Source organism: Cryptomeria japonica, chromosome 10 (genome assembly GCF_030272615.1).
Source record: "Cryptomeria japonica chromosome 10, Sugi_1.0, whole genome shotgun sequence".
NCBI classification, from domain to species: Eukaryota; Viridiplantae; Streptophyta; class Pinopsida; order Cupressales; family Cupressaceae; genus Cryptomeria; species Cryptomeria japonica.
The window spans coordinates 832574416-832595308 of NC_081414.1; the positions used below are offsets into that span (position 1 = coordinate 832574416).

At 33.6% G+C, this 20893-nt stretch overlaps 1 pseudogene; it reads right to left on the reverse strand.

The window, feature by feature from the left end:
* Positions 1-647: 647 nt before the first annotated feature.
* Positions 648-4115, reverse strand: LOC131076926 (cytochrome P450 CYP72A616-like; annotated as a pseudogene).
* Between the last annotated feature and the right edge of the window lie 16778 nt (positions 4116-20893).

The window sequence follows — 20893 nt, forward strand, 5'->3', positions numbered from 1 at the left end:
AAAACACATGTCAAAATTACTAGATATAGTAAGTCTCCTAACTCAACCATATCTAGATGAGAATCCAAGATGACTCAACCACTGCTAGATGAGAAGCCAATTTGGACTTCACATTCCAACATAACTAAGGTTTCATTCCAACACAACTAAGGTTTCAAGGCCACATCATCAAATATAATGTCGTATCGGCATGCTTTTTGTCAAGGTGTCCAAAACAGCCCCAAAAAAGGTGAAACCAATAGTTGTGCATAAGCGCCCCCATAATTGTGCTGCTGATGTGGCATCACATGATTGGTTGCTTTTTACAATTAAGGGTACATTTCATTCAATTATTGTTGCAAGGTGTGCACCTTTGGTCTCCTTGTGTTGTGCAACACAATGCTCGAGTTTGTGACATGACTTAACCGCCACCTATGGATTCTATAAGTCTAGTGGTTGTATCGGGCATTAACAGATCGATCTTTTGGTGCAATGGCAACCGTACTTCTAACAATTGTGAGTATTAAAGTCACAACTATTGGTGCAATGTTGTCAAAAAAATTGGACACTAAAGCAACAAGTTTGAGTAGTAAATCAACAACTGTTATCACAACAATTTGAGATAATTTTGTACATTTACTCTGCTTCTATTTTTTCCATAACTCTAATATCAAAATGATTTATAATAGCTTTATTACAAAATATAAATCTTAATCTTCAACATATTCAACATTTACAATATTTCATTGCAGATTTATACAATAGAAAATATATAGTGCTAGTTAAAATTTCAATACAGAGGAATTTCTAGGCAGTACTGTTCTCAGATATTATTCCATGCGGAAGATAACCTGAGCTCCGTATTGAGGTCGTAGAGTAAATACAAGCAAAGGAGCATGAGTATAAGAAGGTGAAGTCACAAAAGAAAATTTTTGCAGAATCATAGCCAAAACTGATTTTGCTTCCAACGCCGCAAAATTCTGACCCACACATATAGTTGGACCTGCACCAAAGGGCATGAATGCCATTGGATGCTTTGCAGCCTTTGCAATTCCTTCATTGAATCGCCCTGGGTTGAAATCACTGGCATCGTCTCCCCACAAAGCAGGATCATGGTGAATTGCCAGGATGGGAATCTCAAGTTGAGTGCCTGCTGGAATTGAGAGCCTTCCAAGTTTCATTGGCTCACGTGCCATTCTCAACATACGCGGTGCAGGTGGATAAAGTCTTAAGACCTCATTTATGATCATTCCCACCTACAAAACATTCATACAATATTTTATGAGACATTCACAATACTGCAATTGAATCCGAATCTCAGTCCTGATTTTATTAAAGCCAGCAAATGGCCCTTACCCTAATTTATTATTTTACTAATTTCAAAATGCTTTGTGGTTTCCCTTACAGTTTTGAGGCGACTTAAGCTGTCTGCATCCGGGTAAGTGTTTTTTCCACATACTTCCATCACTTCTCAGCGACCTCGCTCTTGCCAATCTTGATGTATGCCCAACAGTATTATACTCCATGTCAACAGTACTGATGTGGTTTCATGACCAGCAAGGTAGAAAGTCTTGCATTCATCAATGATTTCCTCTGTACTCAGGCTTCCATTACTTTTTACATTGACTCTCCCCTGTTCCTTGCTCTCAGACATCATCAAACCAAGCAGATCGGCACCATATCCACCTGATTTTTCTGTTATATCAGTCCTTTCCCTGGCATCTATAATTTGTCTTAAGGATCTTCTTATTTCTTTCTCCACAATCCAACGTTGCCTATTCTTCGCAGTAGGAAGAAACCTGATGAAAAGAGTTACTCTCAGACATTATGTATCAATTTAAGAAATCAAAGGAAGTTATAGATCTGAATAAACCCTCTTAAATTACCCAAGAACACTATTAAATGCAAATAAGTCTTTAGAGACAGGCATTTGAGATGGTATGATATACTTGGAAAATCAGTGGAACTCTCAACTGTGAGACAACTTTTGGGAAACCTCTCACTTAAAAAAGACACACAATTTAAAGTTGACAATTGTACTCTCAGAAAACTAAAGTTTGTCACCTGAAACCTGGAATATAAACACTACGACGTGCGTCAACTGCAAGGATCGTCTGTTTGGTCTGCATTTCAAAGATATGCTTTCCCTCTGTAAAACTGCTTCCAAATGCTGTGCGGGAAATAACATCTGCCGTGAGGTCGTGGAACTCCTTTTGCACATCAATTTCCGATGCACCTGACAATATCAATTTACTCCATCCATCCAACATATTGGCACCGCTTTTAACAATAGTTGGAATCATCCCCTGCAATTACAGAAATAGTATAACTGAAGTATATAAGTTTCGGATTATCTGATTATAGATATCTTCTAATAAAAATCTGAAAATAAATATCAAAATAGAGAAGTATTTGCAAAATAATATGAATAGATTCTAACAGAGAAGGTTTTTTTTTTTTTCAGTCATGTGTCTGAACAGATTATTAATATTCAAAAGCACCAGCCAAGGCAACTCAATTCAAGAGAGCAAGGTCTCCTATCCAGTAGTAAGTATATTTAATCATAACATTAATTTTTCTACTTTGAATTTTTTTTTCTCTTCAGGAATCAACTGTGTGGGTTTTTAATAAAAAACCTCACAGTTGATTCCTGAAACCATGTTGATTGTAGAAACCATATATCTACATGGTCACTATTGTTAAAAAATTTTAGTAGTTACTCGGTCTCCCATGTATCTCTTTTTGACTGCTGAAAAACACCAGACAGAATCTTCCCTCTGCTAAGATATGACCAGGGTCTTGCACTGACATTAACCCTTCATTAAAGGTATACCAAAACAGGGCAGTGGGGGCATCCTGGAAGCATCACTGGCTTAATTCTTCATCAGAGACGAACAAACTGGATTACAGTTTTATTTTATTTAAGATATTCGGCCTAGAAGTCTAGAAGCTTCTTAAAATCAGCTGGGACGAGAATCAGGGTTCAAACTCTCAACAATTCTTGTTTTGACGCCCAAATGCAAAATTTTGCAATGGAGCTATATTTTGCAGGGCAATATTTGGTCATGGGATGCTTGGGGATCTACATAACCTGGAGATTAAACCTAATCAGGGCAATCAGTCTGGCTCTCTGCAAATGTTAAAGGTCAAATGCACAGCTCCTACATACTTGAAAAGAGGGCTTTATCCTTCTTGATTGGGTGTCTGCGCAACAATCAACCCTAATGAAATTTTCAGACAATTGATATGCAAAGTAGATCTAGGTTTATTTATCTCTAAGAACTTGATAGATTTCTCTCTAAACTGGATCAGTTTGGTCCTATTTTAGGATATAAATAGAGATATTCAGTGCCTTACCTTCAAGAGATCCATATGGAAAGCAGGATTGATGATTCTCCTGTGCTGAGCCCATTTCTCACCTTTCAAACCCGCAAGTCCCTTTCCCAACAGTTGTCTTCCAAGGGGATTAGCGGGAGGCTTTGGATAGTTGCCAAATTTAGTGGACAATATCTCCTTAATAAGCTCGGGGTGGGGAACAACCAACATGGCATTCGGCCCAAACCAGTAAATAAAATCCTGACCTATACATCACATATAACAAGTTTAATTAATCAATAGGGTCTTTAGGATCCTGCATCTTATCCTTAATTGGCGACTTTTCTAAGTTCTAACAACACCCCAGCAAAACAATTAATGGTACTAGGCAGAAATTCTAATAATATGATTAATGAAACACCAGATACTTTAAAAAATGGAGAATACAAGCGTACCATATTTTCTTCTGCACTGATGTAAATAGGGAAAAACTCGAGGGAATATGTCATGTGAGAGTGTCATGGGTTTGGACTTCTGCTCATCGGTCATTCTTGTTATATCTGGTAAATTCCCAGAGAATAGCCTGTATGGAGGGCCACTGATTCCTTGAGCTTCAAAGAACTTTTTCATTTGCAGAGGCTTCCACCATATCGTTGTTGCAATCTTGAGCAGAAAGCAAACTAAACCAGCACAAAAGGCCGCCAAACCCCAAAATACCCACTCCATATTCCAGACGTGGCCAAAACCCACTAATTATTTGGTTCTGAAAGCTCAGATTGCTGCGACTATGTGTATGCTGCCCAAATGTAGGTTCCTTCTTAGATGTGACTTAGAAACACAATATGCCCGCATTTATCGCTGGTCAAAGGTAAAAAGTAGCAAACCGATAAGATGGGTAAATGAAAAAAGGTCATCTACTTTGACACGACTCCCGAGTACGCTTATAAGAGTTAAAAATATTGTAAGAGTGTGACATGGCTTTCTTTCTTACATTTTTTGTTTTGTTTTGTTTTAATGATGCATTGATGTATTAGAATAAAATAAGGGGATAGATAAACTTGTCACTTATTTACTTTAAATTAATAAATGCTTTTGTAATAAATAATTAATTTTGTTTTTGTTTAAATCTAAAACAATATTTAAAACTGTCAAACAATTTGTTTCAATAACTATAATTATTATTTTTATTATTATATAGTATTAATACATGAAATAAAATTTAATTTTGAGAATTTATTAGTACTTGTCATAGGGAATACTATTACATTCACTTAATTCCAACTAATCAATTAGTTTGCACCAATCAAATGTGATTATATCTATGGTTTAAAAAATTTGGTGTCTATTTTAAATAATTTTTTATATTTTTATAGTGAATGCAAAAAAAATGATAAATAATGGGGGAGAGAGAGAGAGAGAGAGAGAGAGAGAGGTTGATAGCCAGAGATGTGATAGAGAGAAGGAGAGAGACTTGAGAGAAAGAGAAATGGAGCGAGAGGGGGAGAGATAAAGAGAGTTAGAGGGAAAGAAATACTTGACAAAGGAAGAGAAAGGGAGGGGGAGGGAGAGGGAGAGAATGAGAGAGAGTGAGAGATAGAGATATTTGAGAGAGGGGGAGAAAGAAAGGGATATATGAAAGAGAGAAAGAGGGTGAGGGAGATGAGAAAGAGACAGAGAGATACTCGAGAGAGGGAAGAAAGTAGAGAGGGAGATGCTTAAGAGACAAAAAGGTAGGGGTTAAGGAAGAGAGAGGGGGAATGTAGGGAAGAGATGTGAGACATAATGCTGACATGAGCATGCTGATTACTGAAATTTGACTAAGTTTGAAAATTATAAGAATACTCAAAAAACTAGAATATGCATTATAACTCTTAGAGATCTGGAACCACTCTCAAACATCATGACAATATATACATAAAATATAACTTAAAGTATAAGAAATACTTAAATGTTATATTTTATGTATATATCCTACTGAAAAACCTAATGGAATGTAAGTGAATTGCATTTTATTGAAAAATAGAACCGTGTACGTGGTTAGTATTCTTTAAACCCCCTATGCAGTTAGTATATTTTAAATCATGCACGCAGTTTAGCTTTGGTTAGACTCGACAAAATGAGCCTAAACGTGTACGGGGTTCTTTAAATTTGAAATACCCTGTGCACATTTTCATGTTTTTCATGTTTTTTTTTGGTGTGTCCACTTTTCTGACCACCATCTTTGTGCACTTACCCATGTGTCACTCTCTATAATAGTCTAGTCATGTTGAAAATATACCTTTACTTCTCTCTTGAACGATTAATGAAGTCATGACTATATTAGAATTAAAAAATATTGAAATACATACAAATTTAAGAAATCATTTGAGAATCCACATTGCTTGAATTTCCTATGAGATAAGTTTTAAATTTCCAACCACGTACCTTCCTAGGAAACATGTTTATCTTCATCTTTCATGCAGTGGAATTATCTATGTTTAATGGGTGAGTGTCCAATATGGGTAAAATAGAGAAGGGTAGATCTCATTTTGGATTCACATGCCAATAGTTAGCTTGAAATGCTTTGGCCAAAACTGTTATTGATCGTTTGATAGATGATGACGATTGTTTTTTGTTACTCTGCCATATTATTATGTTAGGACTTCCATTTTCATATGTGAAACGTTAGATGCCATTTTGCACTAGGATTTCATCCCACCTATCAATTTTGAAGTGCTATGTACCTTGCACAATTTTGGGAGCTCTTTGTTACATGAAGAACATCAGGGAAGATTTCGCTTCATGGTTGGGCGAAAAAGTTCATGGACCACATTCTCGTCTCATAGTTTGTAGATGGCTCTGAGTCTATGGTGACTAAAGGCATTTTATTTATATAGTATACACATTTGTAAATGTAAATGATCTTACACTATTATTATTGTATTATTCCTCTTTATGAGATGAACATTGTAATCAAACATTGATGTACATAATTCCTATTTATTATTTAAGAAAAAATATTTATGGTTGTTTACGTCTTTACACCTTGACACGAGATTTGACAACATTAGGGGAGAGGATCTTGTAGTTGAACACCCTAACTTCACACTTCTCAAAATCCTACGTGTAAATTTCAAATCACTCCCAATTTTTTATAGCAACTTACTTGACAAGTCCCCTTCTTATAACTTGTAAGAAAATCAACAATTGCAAAAAATTGCAAAGAAGTACAATAACACATAACATAGATTTTACATGGAAAAATCTGGTAAAAATATAGCAGTAAGAAACGACAAGACAAAAATCTTTCGTATTGATTCTTAAGAATTTAATAGAGTTACAACAATCTTTAAAACAATACACAAAAACATGACTTCGAACAACATAACACAACCGAGTTGTAGAGTCCTAACTAAAAAAAACTAAAAACAACTTACTAAATATAGTAAGTATGGCTCGCACAACTACATGTAAAACACATGTCAAAATTACTAGATATAGTAAGTCTCCTAACTCAACCATATCTAGATGAGAATCTAAGATGACTCAACCACTGCTAGATGAGAACCCAATTTGGACTTCACATTCCTACATAACAAAGGTTTCAAGGCCACATCATCAAATATAATGTCGTATCGACATGCTTTTTGCCAAGGTGTCCAAAACAGCCCCAAAAAAGGTGAGACCAATAGTTGTGCATAAGCACCCCCATAATTGTGCAGCTGATGTGGCATCACATGATTGATTAATTTTTACAATTAAGGGTACATTTCATTAAATTATTGTTGCAAGGTGTGTGCCCTTGGTCTCTCCTTGTGTTGTGCAACACAACGCTCGAGTTTGTGACATGACTTAACCAAACCATAACCATAACAATAAATATAAACCATAACCCTAGAAAAACTCCTAAATGTAACCCGAAATCATAAGTCTAACCATAATCTTAACCCTTTCCCTAACCTTAATCCTAACCATGATATAAATCTAAACCCTAACCATTAGCCTAACCTTAACATTGATGTAAACCCTAACTATAATCCCAACCCTTGCCCTTAACCCTAACTCTAACCCTCTAATATAAACCCTAACCCTAACATTGTGATATAAATCATACCCCTAAACATAAAATTAACCATAATCTTAAATACTAATCCCAACCCTAATCCTAAGCCCATGATATAAACCATAACCCTAGAAATAATCATAACAATAACATTAAATCCTGACCCTAACAATAATCGTAACCCTAACCCTAACTCTAACCTTAAACCCTAAATCCAAAACCTAACCATTAACCTAACCCTAACAATGATGTAAACCCTTACTACAATCCTAACCCTAACCATTAACCTAATAACCTTAAACCCTAAACCCAAAACCTAACCATCAACCTAACCCTAACAATGATGTAAACCCTTACTACAATCCTAACCCTAACCATTAACCTAACCCTAAAAGTGATGCAAACCATAACCATTAGCCAAACCCTAACCCTAACCATGTTGTAAATCCAAACTGTACCCATTAACTTAACCCTAATAATGATATAAACCATAAACATAATCCTAATCCTAACCCTAACCCTATGATATAAACCCTAAATCCTTAGCATAACCACAATCTTAACCCTAACCCTAGCCTTAACCCTAACCATGATGTAAATGCAAACCCTAGCCATTAACCTAACCCTAAAAGTGATGCAAAACAAAACTATAACCATAACCCTAACCCCTAACCCTACACATAATCCTAAGCATAACCATAAGCCATAAGCCTAAATATAATCTTGACCCCGACCCTTACCCTAACCATTAATGTAAACCTAAGAATGATATAATATCTATCTATAATCCTAACCCTAACCCTTAACCCTATGATATGAACCCTAACCATAAACATAACCCTTACCATAATTCTAAATATTAATCCTTTGAACCACAATCATAAACTTAACCATAATCGTAACCCTGATGCTAATCCTAACCCCAACGTTGTGATATAAACCCTAACCCTAAATGTAAAACTAACCATAATCTCATATCCTAATCCTAATCCCATGATATAAACCCTAAACCTAGAAATAATCATAACAATAATACTAAATCCTAAGCCTAACCATTAACCTAACTCTAAGAATGATATAAACCCTTATTGCAACCATAACCCTAACCATTAACCTAACCCTAAAAGTGATACAAACCATAACTATAACTCTAACCCTAACCCTGACCCTTAACCTGAGTATAACCCTATGATATACATCCTAACCCTACACATAATCCTAACCATAGCCATAAATCCTAAGCCTAAACATAGTCTTAACCCTAACCCTAACCCTGACTCTAACCATTAACCTAACCCTAACAATGATGTAAACCCTATGATATAAATCCTAACCCTAACCCTATGATATAAATCCTAACCCTAGACATAACCCTAACCATAATTATTAATGTTAAGCCTAACCACAATCTTAAACTTAACCATAACCCTAACCATTGTGTTAACCCTCACCCTAACACGGTGATGTATAAACTGCAACCCTAAACATAAAACTAACCATAAATGTAAATCCTAATCCTAACCATAATCTTAACCCTAACCCTAATCATGATGTAAATCCAAGCCCTAACCATTAAACTCACCCTAACAATGATGTAAACCCTACCTATAATCCTAACCTTAACCGATAACCATAACGACCCTAGCCCTATGATATAAAGGTCCTAACCCTACATATAGTCTTAACCATAACCCTAAATCCTAAGCCTAATGACAATTTTAACATTAATTGTAACACTAAACATGATGTAAATCCAAACCCTAACCATTAACCTAACCATAAAAATGATGTAAAACCTAACTATAATCCTAAACCTAATCCTTAACCCTAACCCTAACCACAATCATAACCCTAACCTTATGATATAAACTCTAATCATAGAGATAATCCTAACCATATACCTAAAAATTAAGCCTAACTAGAACCTTAACCCTTACAATGATGTAAATCTAAACCCTAACCATTAACCTAACCCTAACAATGATGTGAACCCTAACTATAATTCTAACTCTAACCTTAACCCTAGACATAATCCTCAGCATAATGATAAATCCAAAGCCTAACCACAATCTTAACCCTATCCCTAATCTTAATCATGAAGTGAATCCAAACCCTAATAATTAACCTAACCCTAACAATGATGTAAACCCTAACCCTAATCATAGCCCTATGATATAAACCATAACCCTACACATAATCTAACCATAACCCTAAATCCTAGCCTAATCACAATCTTAACGTTAAACATGATGTAAATCCAAACCCTGACCATTAACCTAGCCTAAACAATGATGTAAACAGAGTGTCATGGGTTTGGACTTCTGCTCATCGGTCATTTTGGATATATCTGGTAAATTCCCATAGAATAACCTGTATGGAGGGCCACTGATTCCTTGAGCTTCAAAGGACTTTTTCACTTGCAGAGGCTTCCACCATATCGTTGTTGCAATCTTGAGCAGAAACCAAACTAAACCAGCACAAAAGACCGCCAAAACCCAAAATACCCACTCCATATTCCAGACGTGGCCAAAACACACTAATTATTTGGTTCTGAAAGCTTCAGATTTGCTATGACTATGTGTAGGCTCTTTCTGTTCTTGTTATATTTCCATTGGCAGAAATAAAATGACCTCTTTATTAGGATCAGTCTTAGACCACATAGACTAAGCAACATATTAAGTATTTAACACTTTTAAATTTACAAATATAAGCTTTGTGTGTGATTTAAGTCATTTTTATTTATTGACTAATCCTAGATTTGACTTTCAAACACAATTGTCTGCCTCACACAGGAAAATTAAAGAATCTTGTTTAATATATTGTAATAAATATAGATTATTACATTGTTCTATTATTTAAAACTAAAATTAGAATAAAATTTTAATTTGGTTTAGTGTATTGGGATAAGATATAAATTATTATTATAATGTTTTAGTTTTCTTTTTCAAATGATTTGTGTAGTGTATTGTAAGAGTTTTATTATAATGTTCTAGTATTAAATTGATGAGGAATATACATGTTTCTAAATGTTTATTAAGTAGAGAGTTTTAAATATTTTTAAAGTTATAATAATTAATATATTTTCATGTAAGTATTTGTAAGGATCTAGATCGACATTTTCAACATTATATTTGTTTTCTAAGCTCTAAGAGATATTCATTTTTTATTAATATTGAAATAGTATTTTGATTCCAAACAATTTGAATAATTAAATATATTACAACAAAATAAATATTTGAATTAATGCATAATCTTAGGTCTAATACATTAGTTATCTAATAACTAGTCATATGAAAACAATAAATTTGAACGATGATTTGCATTCAATATATACCTATAGATGCATCATTAAAGCTAGATAAAATTGTTAAAATTTGTCCAGTTATACCAAATTCATGTCATTTTTTGTTATCAAGCATCTCAAGCAATAAACTATAACAAAAACAACACCATGAAAGTATTACAAACATTGAGAAAAAAAAAACGGATTAGCATGGAAGGCTTAGCTAAATATATGAAATCCACTAAAAATTTGTTAGATATGAATATGCATTTAAAGTGACTAATTCTATTCTATCAAAGGTGGTGCTTCTAGAGTTCACATGCACTCCCATAGTTTATCATAATAGACCAAGAACCTATCATAAAATATTTTAGCTCATAATAAATTAAATGAGCACTAATATAGTGAAAATCAAGATGGTTGGAGTAAGAGGGATCTAGAGTATACTCTAAATAAGGTATAAAACACTCTACGATCAAATTTTGGTTTCTAGCCAAAGTAAATGTAATTGCACCACATATTTATAGCATGAATATTCTCAAATTTTTTTTTATAGATGTTTGAATATATAAATGATGTCAATGGGCTCTTGATTTGTTGGTGAAGTTGAATGGTTCTTAATGAGCCCAATAGGGATCTTGAGTCTTGCTGAGTGCATGGTTTCGACATCCTTAAAAGGGATGAGATCGAGATCATGCCTTGGGCAAATTTGACGAAATTGATACCCCTTATTCCTTGGCTCTTAGACGAAGAAGTCTAGCCGAAAGGCTCATGCTCCCGTATCTAGTAGGAAAAAAGTAATTTGTGGATTACCTCCTTCAAAAAATATATAAATGGTAACAAATGAGAAAGTGAGACATTACATTAAGCTATTAAGAAGAAAATTCAATGCTTCAAAATGATAGGCAATGTTTGTAATGAAATCTAGAGAAGACAAATAAAAATATAAGCAAGGACATTATTCTTCCTTTTAAACTTGGTATGTCTAGTTGAACACTTAATTTTATGACATAATTCTTTTACACTTGTACTTTGTAAGTAGGAGGTGTAATACCTACATTTATTATTATTTTTAATCTTACCACAACTTTAGTCAGGATGATGAGTGTAGGATCTTGAAGCAAGGTTTAAGCCCATGGAAATATAAAATAATGGTAAGGTAAATGTGAATAAACATATGCAATTAAAACAATGATAAGGTCTAAATACGAGTAAATGAAAATAGATAACAGTTAGGAAAGAAGTGAACTTAACACAAAAGTGTATCACATATCACTATGTAGTTTTATTAAGGAATTGTGTAAACAAAAGCACAAAATCAAATAGGAATTGACATGGGAATGTAAATTAAATCACTATAATTATATTGATTAAAAAAGTCATAGAAATAAAAAGTTTATGGAAAGAGAACATATTGATTTCATTTTTTGTTAAATCATAAAGAACATAAAGCTTTTCTATAGATACATGATCATTGGGTTTATTTTAAAGTAATTTTTTTGAAGATCCCCACATTCCTTTTTGAGCCATATGTTCTAAACAATCATTGCAATCAAATTCCATAAGAAAAGAAGTATTTTTTTTAATTCCAAAAGGGGTAAAAATTTATAAAACACAAAAGAGAGCTACAAAGCAAGAAAGGCCATTAGTCCTACAAAGATCAAACAATTCGATATTCTTATCCTCCACAACCAATTTTCACAAAAATATGTGATAAATCCAAAGGAAAATCTCTCTTCGCCACAACATTCCAATCCTACATAGGTGCAGATGCTCATTTGTCCAAGCAATCTGCTACTCGATTCCACTCCCTAGGAATGTGAGAAAAGGTAATAGATACTAAAGATCTACTTAGCCTTATAATTTGTCTAATAACTATAGATAAATGTCAATTAACTTCATCCAGGTGCTTCTAATTTAATATATATTCACCACTACTTGTGAATCAAAATCACAAATAATCCTTTGACAACCAAGGGAACAACTTCTCTCCATGGTATACAAGATGGAAAGAGCCTCCATGAAGTTATTCATGTGAAGCCCTTTGTAAATGGGAAAGGAAAAATGAGCACCACTAAAACTATCTCTACCAGCATCATTGATACCAACATGATAAATATTCCCCTAAGAAGAGTCATTAGTGTTTATTTTTGGAACTCCTTGAGGAGGAGGAAGTCATTGGCCTGCACAATCAATCTTCTTCATAGTATGTCTAGATAATCTATGCATTGCCTAGTAGAAGTAGTAGTTCACTAAGCAAAAAAAATCAATCTTCTAAAAATAACCACATCTGGAGGATCCATTGCAATGGAAAGATCACATTTAGCTGACGTAGCCTCTTTAATAGTGTGAACAATTTTCCCTAAAAAATTGTTTAACAACTAATTTGGCATCCTAAAAAGTCCTACGATTCCTTTCTAACCAATGATGCCATATAATGAATGTAGGACCAAGAACCTAGGCTACCTAAAGAAAAGAGGTCTTAATTAGAGGCTTCCCCAAGCAACTGCTAAACTTAGCCAATGAGGATGCATGCCAACAAGCCTAATTCCAAACTCCCCACTAGAGATGCCAAACCTCCCTGGAGAAAGAATATTGAAAGAAAAGATGAGGAATACATTCCTCACCATAAAGACACCACACACAAATAGAAGGCCCTTGGAATCCATGCTCATATAAATTATCGCAAGTTGTACATCTATTTTGAACAACTAACCACAAAAAAGAATTGCATTTGGACCAAGAAATTTGCTCCAAACATGTTTTTACCATGGAACCCCAAACCTCCCATACATCTGCCTATCTAGCTCCAAGTAAATCAAATCCACTAAGTACTTACCTATCAAATATTGACCTCGTGTTGGAATATCCTTCCCTGTAAGGGAATTGCACTCTCTACTAGAAAGAATCCAAGATAACTCTTCCTGATCTCCCTCTATCCCTCTAGTAGGTGATTCTTGAGGATCTTTCCATGAAAAAATATCCACATATCCTAAATGTTCAACCATATTTATAATTTGCCACCTTTCACCATCCAACAATAGTAAATCTATCACAAAGGGATTGTAAGTGCACATACATTGAGAGGATGAGGGGATGACCATCTCAAGAATCCAACCAATACATAACTTCAAAGCCCTTATTTTAGATCCAAAAAAGCCCTTGTTTGACTAACTTCACCCCAAAATTTAGAGTGTGCCAAATGATAGATCCCTTCCCCTCCTGGTGACATTGGGGAATATCTAAACTATCAACCCCTATGAGACACTTATGAGTAAGAATTGTAACCCACACTGATCTTTATTTGTGCACCATCATCAATATAATTTAGCAATTGGAACCCGCCCATTCAAAACCATAAAATGAAGACCAAGCCCTCACTCTCTCTTTTGTCAACAAAAAGTCTCCCACTTACCCAAGCTCCACTTAAAAGAGAGAAAATTGCCACTCTAGAGGATTATATGAAAAGAGCATCACATTCCTTAATGTAATACGAAGGAGGCACTTGAAGAAATTACCTATAAATAGGGAGATCTTGAATCATTTACTATAAAGGAGTCACCCTTCTAGTCGAGGAGAGTCATCTATGATTCCAATGATTAGCCTTCTAACATAACTTATCCAATGGCTCCTACTAGTACTACCAATGGTATTTGCCCACAACTCTAGAGGAATACCCAGATAAACCAAAGGAAAGGTTCCAATTTGAAATATCAGAATATTGGCAATCCTTATCTGAGTCTTTTCTTTGAAGGAAAATTTTCATTTAACTAATACTGACCAAATAGACATGTGTAACCCAAGAGATTTTTTAAAATTTAACCATGCCCTTTTTTAATAGCTCAAAGGTACAGGGGAGTATTGAAGAAGAAGGTTTGGTCCAATTTCATTTGCATTATGATACAAAATATATATACAATTTTTTTATCAACTTCTTTTCTAATTATTTTCCTCATAGAAATTTATTATAAATTTTCAACCAAAGGAAGAAAATATAACTTTGATTAGACTTTAGAATTCAAAACATTTTTTGATAGGACTAGAAGAATTGTATTAAATTCCTTACTGACAAAATCACATTAGGTTGATTTAATAGTGTATTTCTAATAAGAAGAGAGACTCCTTATTGTCTCCTCTCCTCTAGAAACTATTAATTTAAATTTATGTAGAAAAGAATTGAGGATAGGTCATTCCCTTAAGAATGTTCATTTAAAGCAATAACAAGCCTTTTTCTACCTTCCAAATTTTCTACAATCACCTTTCTCCCAATTTTAATAATTTTCTATAAGGAGTCTTCAAATCATATAAATAAGCAAGAAATATCTTTAAGTGATCTTGGATTCAAAGTTGTAAAGACAAGAATCTTTTCAAAGATGGGTAGTTTGTGTACCATGCCATTATGCCAAAATGACCTCCCCCTATCTTGTTCTTTAATTTTGTCTATAGGATAGGCACAAAATATGGATTTGTTGAAAAAAATTTCATGCCTTCATGAAAACATAAGTGGAAGGTGTAAAAGACCACAACCTTTATGGGCATCCTCCTCGCTTGTCCTGAAATGAAAGCTTTGGAATAGGTGATGAACATCCATCAGAATATAGAAGAATTTGGAAGGAGAAGAGAAGAAGAATGCATGAGAAGCAAAGGGAAGTGGAAATTATGGTAGTAGTAGTTATCAGAGCTTGGAATACAACTACCACTAAAGAATAGGATTCTTCAACTCCTGATATATATTTCATATTTTATCTTAAATGGCAATTCAAATAAAAATACTTGAACCCTAGAATGAGATATATTAGTTCCCCGAAATTAGAGAGTGATTGAATTATTTAAATATTTCTATTAAAGTATATAATCTAAGTTATTATTATATTAATGTTATGTTGAAGTGATGGTTTTCAATTTGATGTTTGTAATAAAGAGGAGTTTGAAGTGTATCCTTTGAATGAAGCTTAATAAGTGTTGTGCGTTTCTAGTAATTTTATTGTCTCTGTATTTATGGTGGAAGCATTTTAGGGATGCTTTTTATAGAGTTTGATAAAATATAACAATGGAGTGATTTTTTTGTTCTATTATAAGTAATAATGGCTTTCTAGTCAACAGGGTTTTATTATTGTCAACATATTCTTTTCATAAAAAGTCAATGCTACACGCATTGAGACCAAATACATTGTCTACTAAAGTTCATCTTATAGCCATGTCTTTAATAATGACAACAATAGTAAGATAATCATATTTGTTTTTAATCTCTACAAGAGGCAACTTATGTTGGAAAACACAACATCAACATTTGTTGCATGTATACATTCCAATAAGGAAGTCATATCACTAGGTCGCATAGGAGTTTGAATATCTATCTTCTTCAAAGCTTCTTGTAGCATTATAGTGTGTGGTTGAAGTTTGAATTAGCTCCCAAAGGGATATCTTGATAGGAGTAGCATGAAGTTGTTCAACAAGATCATATTCCTTTCCAAGATGTTGAGGAGATAAGGTGCATGAGGAAGCACTGGTTGAGAAGCATGAAGAGAAGAAGGAACAATTGGCACAAGATTAGGTTGTCTATTTTTTCTTGTTTTGTATGTGTGGGCAAATGCATTGTAACTTTGTCAAGTGATTTGTTTTGCATAATCCAAGGGATTTTTAGGATTGCTACCACCTTTAACAACAATCACTAGTTTTTTAAGAGTTTGAGGAACATCATAACGAAGATGGACAACAATCTTAGGTTTCTCTAAGTTCATGTTTATAAATAGTCACATGTATCACATCGGTCCTTTTTTGGCAAAAGGATGGTTTTGAAGTCATAGAGAAAGAATCAATAGAGATGAAGTCATCAAGGGATTCATCCAACATATCAAAGTCATCACTACTATATAGCTCATCAAAGTCATGAAAGTCTTGTAAAACGAGATCTGACATAGTGAATCACTTTCTCCAAGAGGGTTATTAGTTTTTGTTTTCTAATCTAAGAAAATAAACATGTGTGCTAACTATTGCAATGAAACAAAAAAATCTAATTTTACAAAGTATGAAAAATGCAAATGTAATCTAAACACACACAACACAAGACATAACAATGCATGAAAAAAATATTTCTTTTTGATTTTTTACCTTGAAATGAATAGTAGAAAATGATGCAAGGATGTCAGTTTCACCAAAAAGTTTAGGGCTTGTAAAAAGGATGGATCGAACTAGCTATAAGCTCAACTAGGACCAAACCCTCTTTCAACTATAAATTGGAATACAAACTAGTGAAGGGATAAATATGCTTGACTAACTATTGTCAAAGAGACTCAAGTAATACCTTAGGGTTCTATTCCTTTGTTGTTCTAAAAGTTAATTTAAGAATGTAAACTAACTAAAGGATAAACTTGCATAAATGAAAAAATGAGCTATTTGAATTGCCTGATGTAGAAACTAATGTTGGATAACAAGTACATAAGTGAAATGGAGATTCAAAAGTGTACCTATTTCTAAAAACTAAGCTAAAACTAGAAGGACAATGTTGCTAGGCATCCCTGTCTAACTGGTGAATTACTGAGCACTAAGATTGGATCTAAAACTCTAACAATCTATTTGTTCTACCAATTTTGAAGTTGAATAGGAGAGACAAGGGATCTAGGTTCCCTAGTCCTAGTGGATATAGATGCTAAGAGTCCTTGTTCAAATGATTCCAAATAAAATTTGGAGAGGCTCTTTGTCTCTAAGTCCCAAGCAATTTCCTCTTTTTCATCTACATAAAAAACCTACAGTTGAACTCTTTAAATTAAGAGAATGTGTGGATGTGGCTATATAGGGGTTTTCCTTATTCAACCCCTTGTTTAGGTGATTTCTACCTCCACAAAATGACCAATATTGAATCTGGAGTAATGTGTGTGCCCTTGAATCTTAAGTGTGTCTAAGATTGCTATGAGCTAAAATGCATAAAAGTAAACTAGAGTCCTACTCAAGTGTGTTAGAGAAAAACTCTAAATGAAATTGATTGAATGTAGACTATAAAGTAATTCAAGAATGCATAAATCACATAACTTGAATGATAAAACTCAAATTTGAAGCTTAATTGCAGAAATATGAGAACAACATGAAATCATACCCAACCCCTTAGGGAGAGGTACAAGCCAATCATCAATCAATGATTTCCTATCATCCTCCAACATCTCTTGAATCTTCCATCATGGTGAATAAGTGTTAATGAAGACTTGATATTTGTTGATTTATCCTTGAATTTGTAGATCTAAAACTTTACATAAAGAATTTCCTTCACATCATAAGGATATCTCTTGTTTACATAATTGATTGATGTCACAAATGAGGAAGGTAACTTGATTTTATAAGAAATTCTCTTTAAATTGATAAAAGACCGACTTAGAATTATTATTTTTTTGCAATGAAGATAGTTTTAGAAATGTTAAGACCATCTATTTAATCTCTTGAAATTTTGACCAAAAAGCATTGGACAAAGATGCTAGGCAACATTATCAAGAGAAAATAGACCCAAAAATTTAGGATTGCAAGATAATAGGATCCTGATTTTAGAACTATAATTTATATGAAAAGTTATAATATTTAAGCAGGAGAATTTTTGTTTTGAAATTTGAAATAGGATAAGACTTATAATAAATTAAAATAATAAAAGATAACGACACACCTAAAATTAAGGTCCCAAATAAGATTTAAATTAATAAAGGACTCATTTTCTTGAAAATAAAATGCTAGAAGAGGTCTTATAATGCATCGATGCATGAGATATACTCAAATGAGTGCTAGGAGAGTGTGAAATTGGGCTCCCTATTTAAAGGAGCACAATTTACAATGCTATCGAACCTAACATAAAATGTCCATTCAATGTTTTTCTAATGATAGGAAAATAGTATTTAACATGACTCAAAGTATGCATTAATAAATGAAATTCTATACACTTTAGACACTCCTTTTGGCAGAATCAGTGGTAACAACAAGAATTTCATTCCTAGAAGATAATGTTTCAATGTCAAAATCTCTAAATTATAATGCCTCTAGACATATTTCAATAGATTAACGGTGCATATTGTAGACACTCAAAATTGTCATGTCTAATTAAATAAATATTTTATTTATTTAATTATCTAAGCTTAATTCTTCTATTAATTAAATAAATCTTTATTTATTTAATTAATTCATTTATCCTCTTCTAGCCTTATTTCTCATTTAAATAAATTCATTTATTTATTTAAATTATCCTTTTCCTAAATTAAATAAATATTTATTTATTTAATTGATCCCACTTCTTCTATTAATTAAATAAATCTTTATTTATTTAATTAATTCATTAACCTTTTCTACCCATGACACATGTCATTCATCTCTTAATTCCTACACTACCTACCTCTTTTATTATTTTATTATTTCTTCTACCTACCCTCTAATCCTAGCTGACCTCCTTTTTACACCTCTTAATCTTATCCCTCCATTTCATATAGTGTCTTCTATTTAAGGAGATGCTTTCTTCATTATCAAACCCTAATCGACAATCTTGAGGACTTGGCTACACTACGATCCTACTTGCAACCACATTTCGTTCTTTGTTGAGCTCTTGTGCACATAAAATCTGAGAGCAAATATATCAAGCAAGATCAATGGAGATAGGAAGAATGGAGATCAAAACCCTATTGGACATGTGATGGTATAATCTTTGTGATTTCATTTGATTTGCATTGTCTTAGGTAATATTCATATGTTATGGTGGATCTTTGTTGTTGTTAGGCTAGGGTTTGGTGGTTGAATTCATTTAGCCTTTCAATTTTGTTATTATTGTTATCCATTTTCACCATACACATTTTGGCATGCCCCGTGGGACATGGATTTTTCTTAGATCTGTGTTTTTTTGTAGATTTATCTAACCCTATATTGCTATTTTGTAAAACAATTTGGAGAATAACCTTGGTGCAGCTAGGGTTTTGGACACAAAATCAAGATCTTGGAGAGATTCGATCATATCTCATAAACGGCTTGGAAATTTTGCACCAAATTTTTTTTGCAGGTTGAAGAAAGTATCAGGAGCTTTCAATCCAAAATTCAGAATTTTTGAAGTACATTTTCATTTTCTATTAATTTTTTATGATTTTTCATAAAAAATTAATTTTGAGAGAAAATGAGAGAATTTTTCGGATTTTCTTATATTTTTGGAAATCTCTCATAATTATACATAGGATCTGTTCTTTGTAAATTTAATTTTGATGCAAAATATTTCCCTAAAAATAGGATCTTTAAAAATTAGGGTTTTTCCTTATTTTGATCAGATCTCACAAATGGCTTTGAATTTCTCCCATTCCATCTCTTGAAGAGCCTGTCATTGAACCATGTCCACCACACAATCCTAGTCTCCCTCACAATCCTAGTCCCCCTCATGATCCTAATCCCCCTCGTGATTGTAACGTGTCAATGCAAGATGTTCATGAACCCTCGACATGCATAATGGGTTGTTCCACTTTGGTGCAATCTGATCCACTTCAAGATCTCATTATTTCTCTCATATCATATCTACCTCATAATGGACTCGCGTCTTCTTCCCAAAGAAAAGAGTATCCTACAAGTCAAGATATTCATAAAGGCAAAGGAGTAGATCTCCATAAGCAAGAATCCCTTCATGTTAAAGAAAATATTAAGGGTCACAGCCTCAGGCAAATTCCTCAAGACGTGGGTACCCCTACTAAATCCAACATCCCTTCAAAATCCAACATATCCCTTCCCCATCATCCCTTCCATCCATCTTAGGTCCTTATATCCCTGCGTCCTGTATGCAAGGTCAGCAAAGGCACACATCCTTGAGTAAATTTCATCAATCCAAAAGAAGTCCATTTCATTCATATCCATCCATGCATTCCTTTCCTCTTCCAAGCAATTTGGATGCCAAGTATAAAAGTCATAAGTCTAAAAATCCACATATATTCAAGGATCAACATGTCCAATATAATCGACATGTCAAAACAAAGAACAATATGATCTATAAAGAAAAAAATATATCCAAAAGGCCACAAAGGCCCACTGAGCAAAATAAAGCAAAGTCAAAATATATATGGGTTCCTAAATCCCTTGTGCAAGCAATGCACTCCAAGGAACCACAAAAGCATGAAAAACCAAAAACCATGTGGATCCCCAAGAAGCTCCTTGAAGCACAAAAAGAACAACCCAGATTGGCATCTAAAATTGTTGTTCCTCCATCCAAACCTTCCAAGACTATTTCTCCACCACCTTTTTCATCCGTTTTGGGCCCTTATGTCCCAAAATCCATAGTC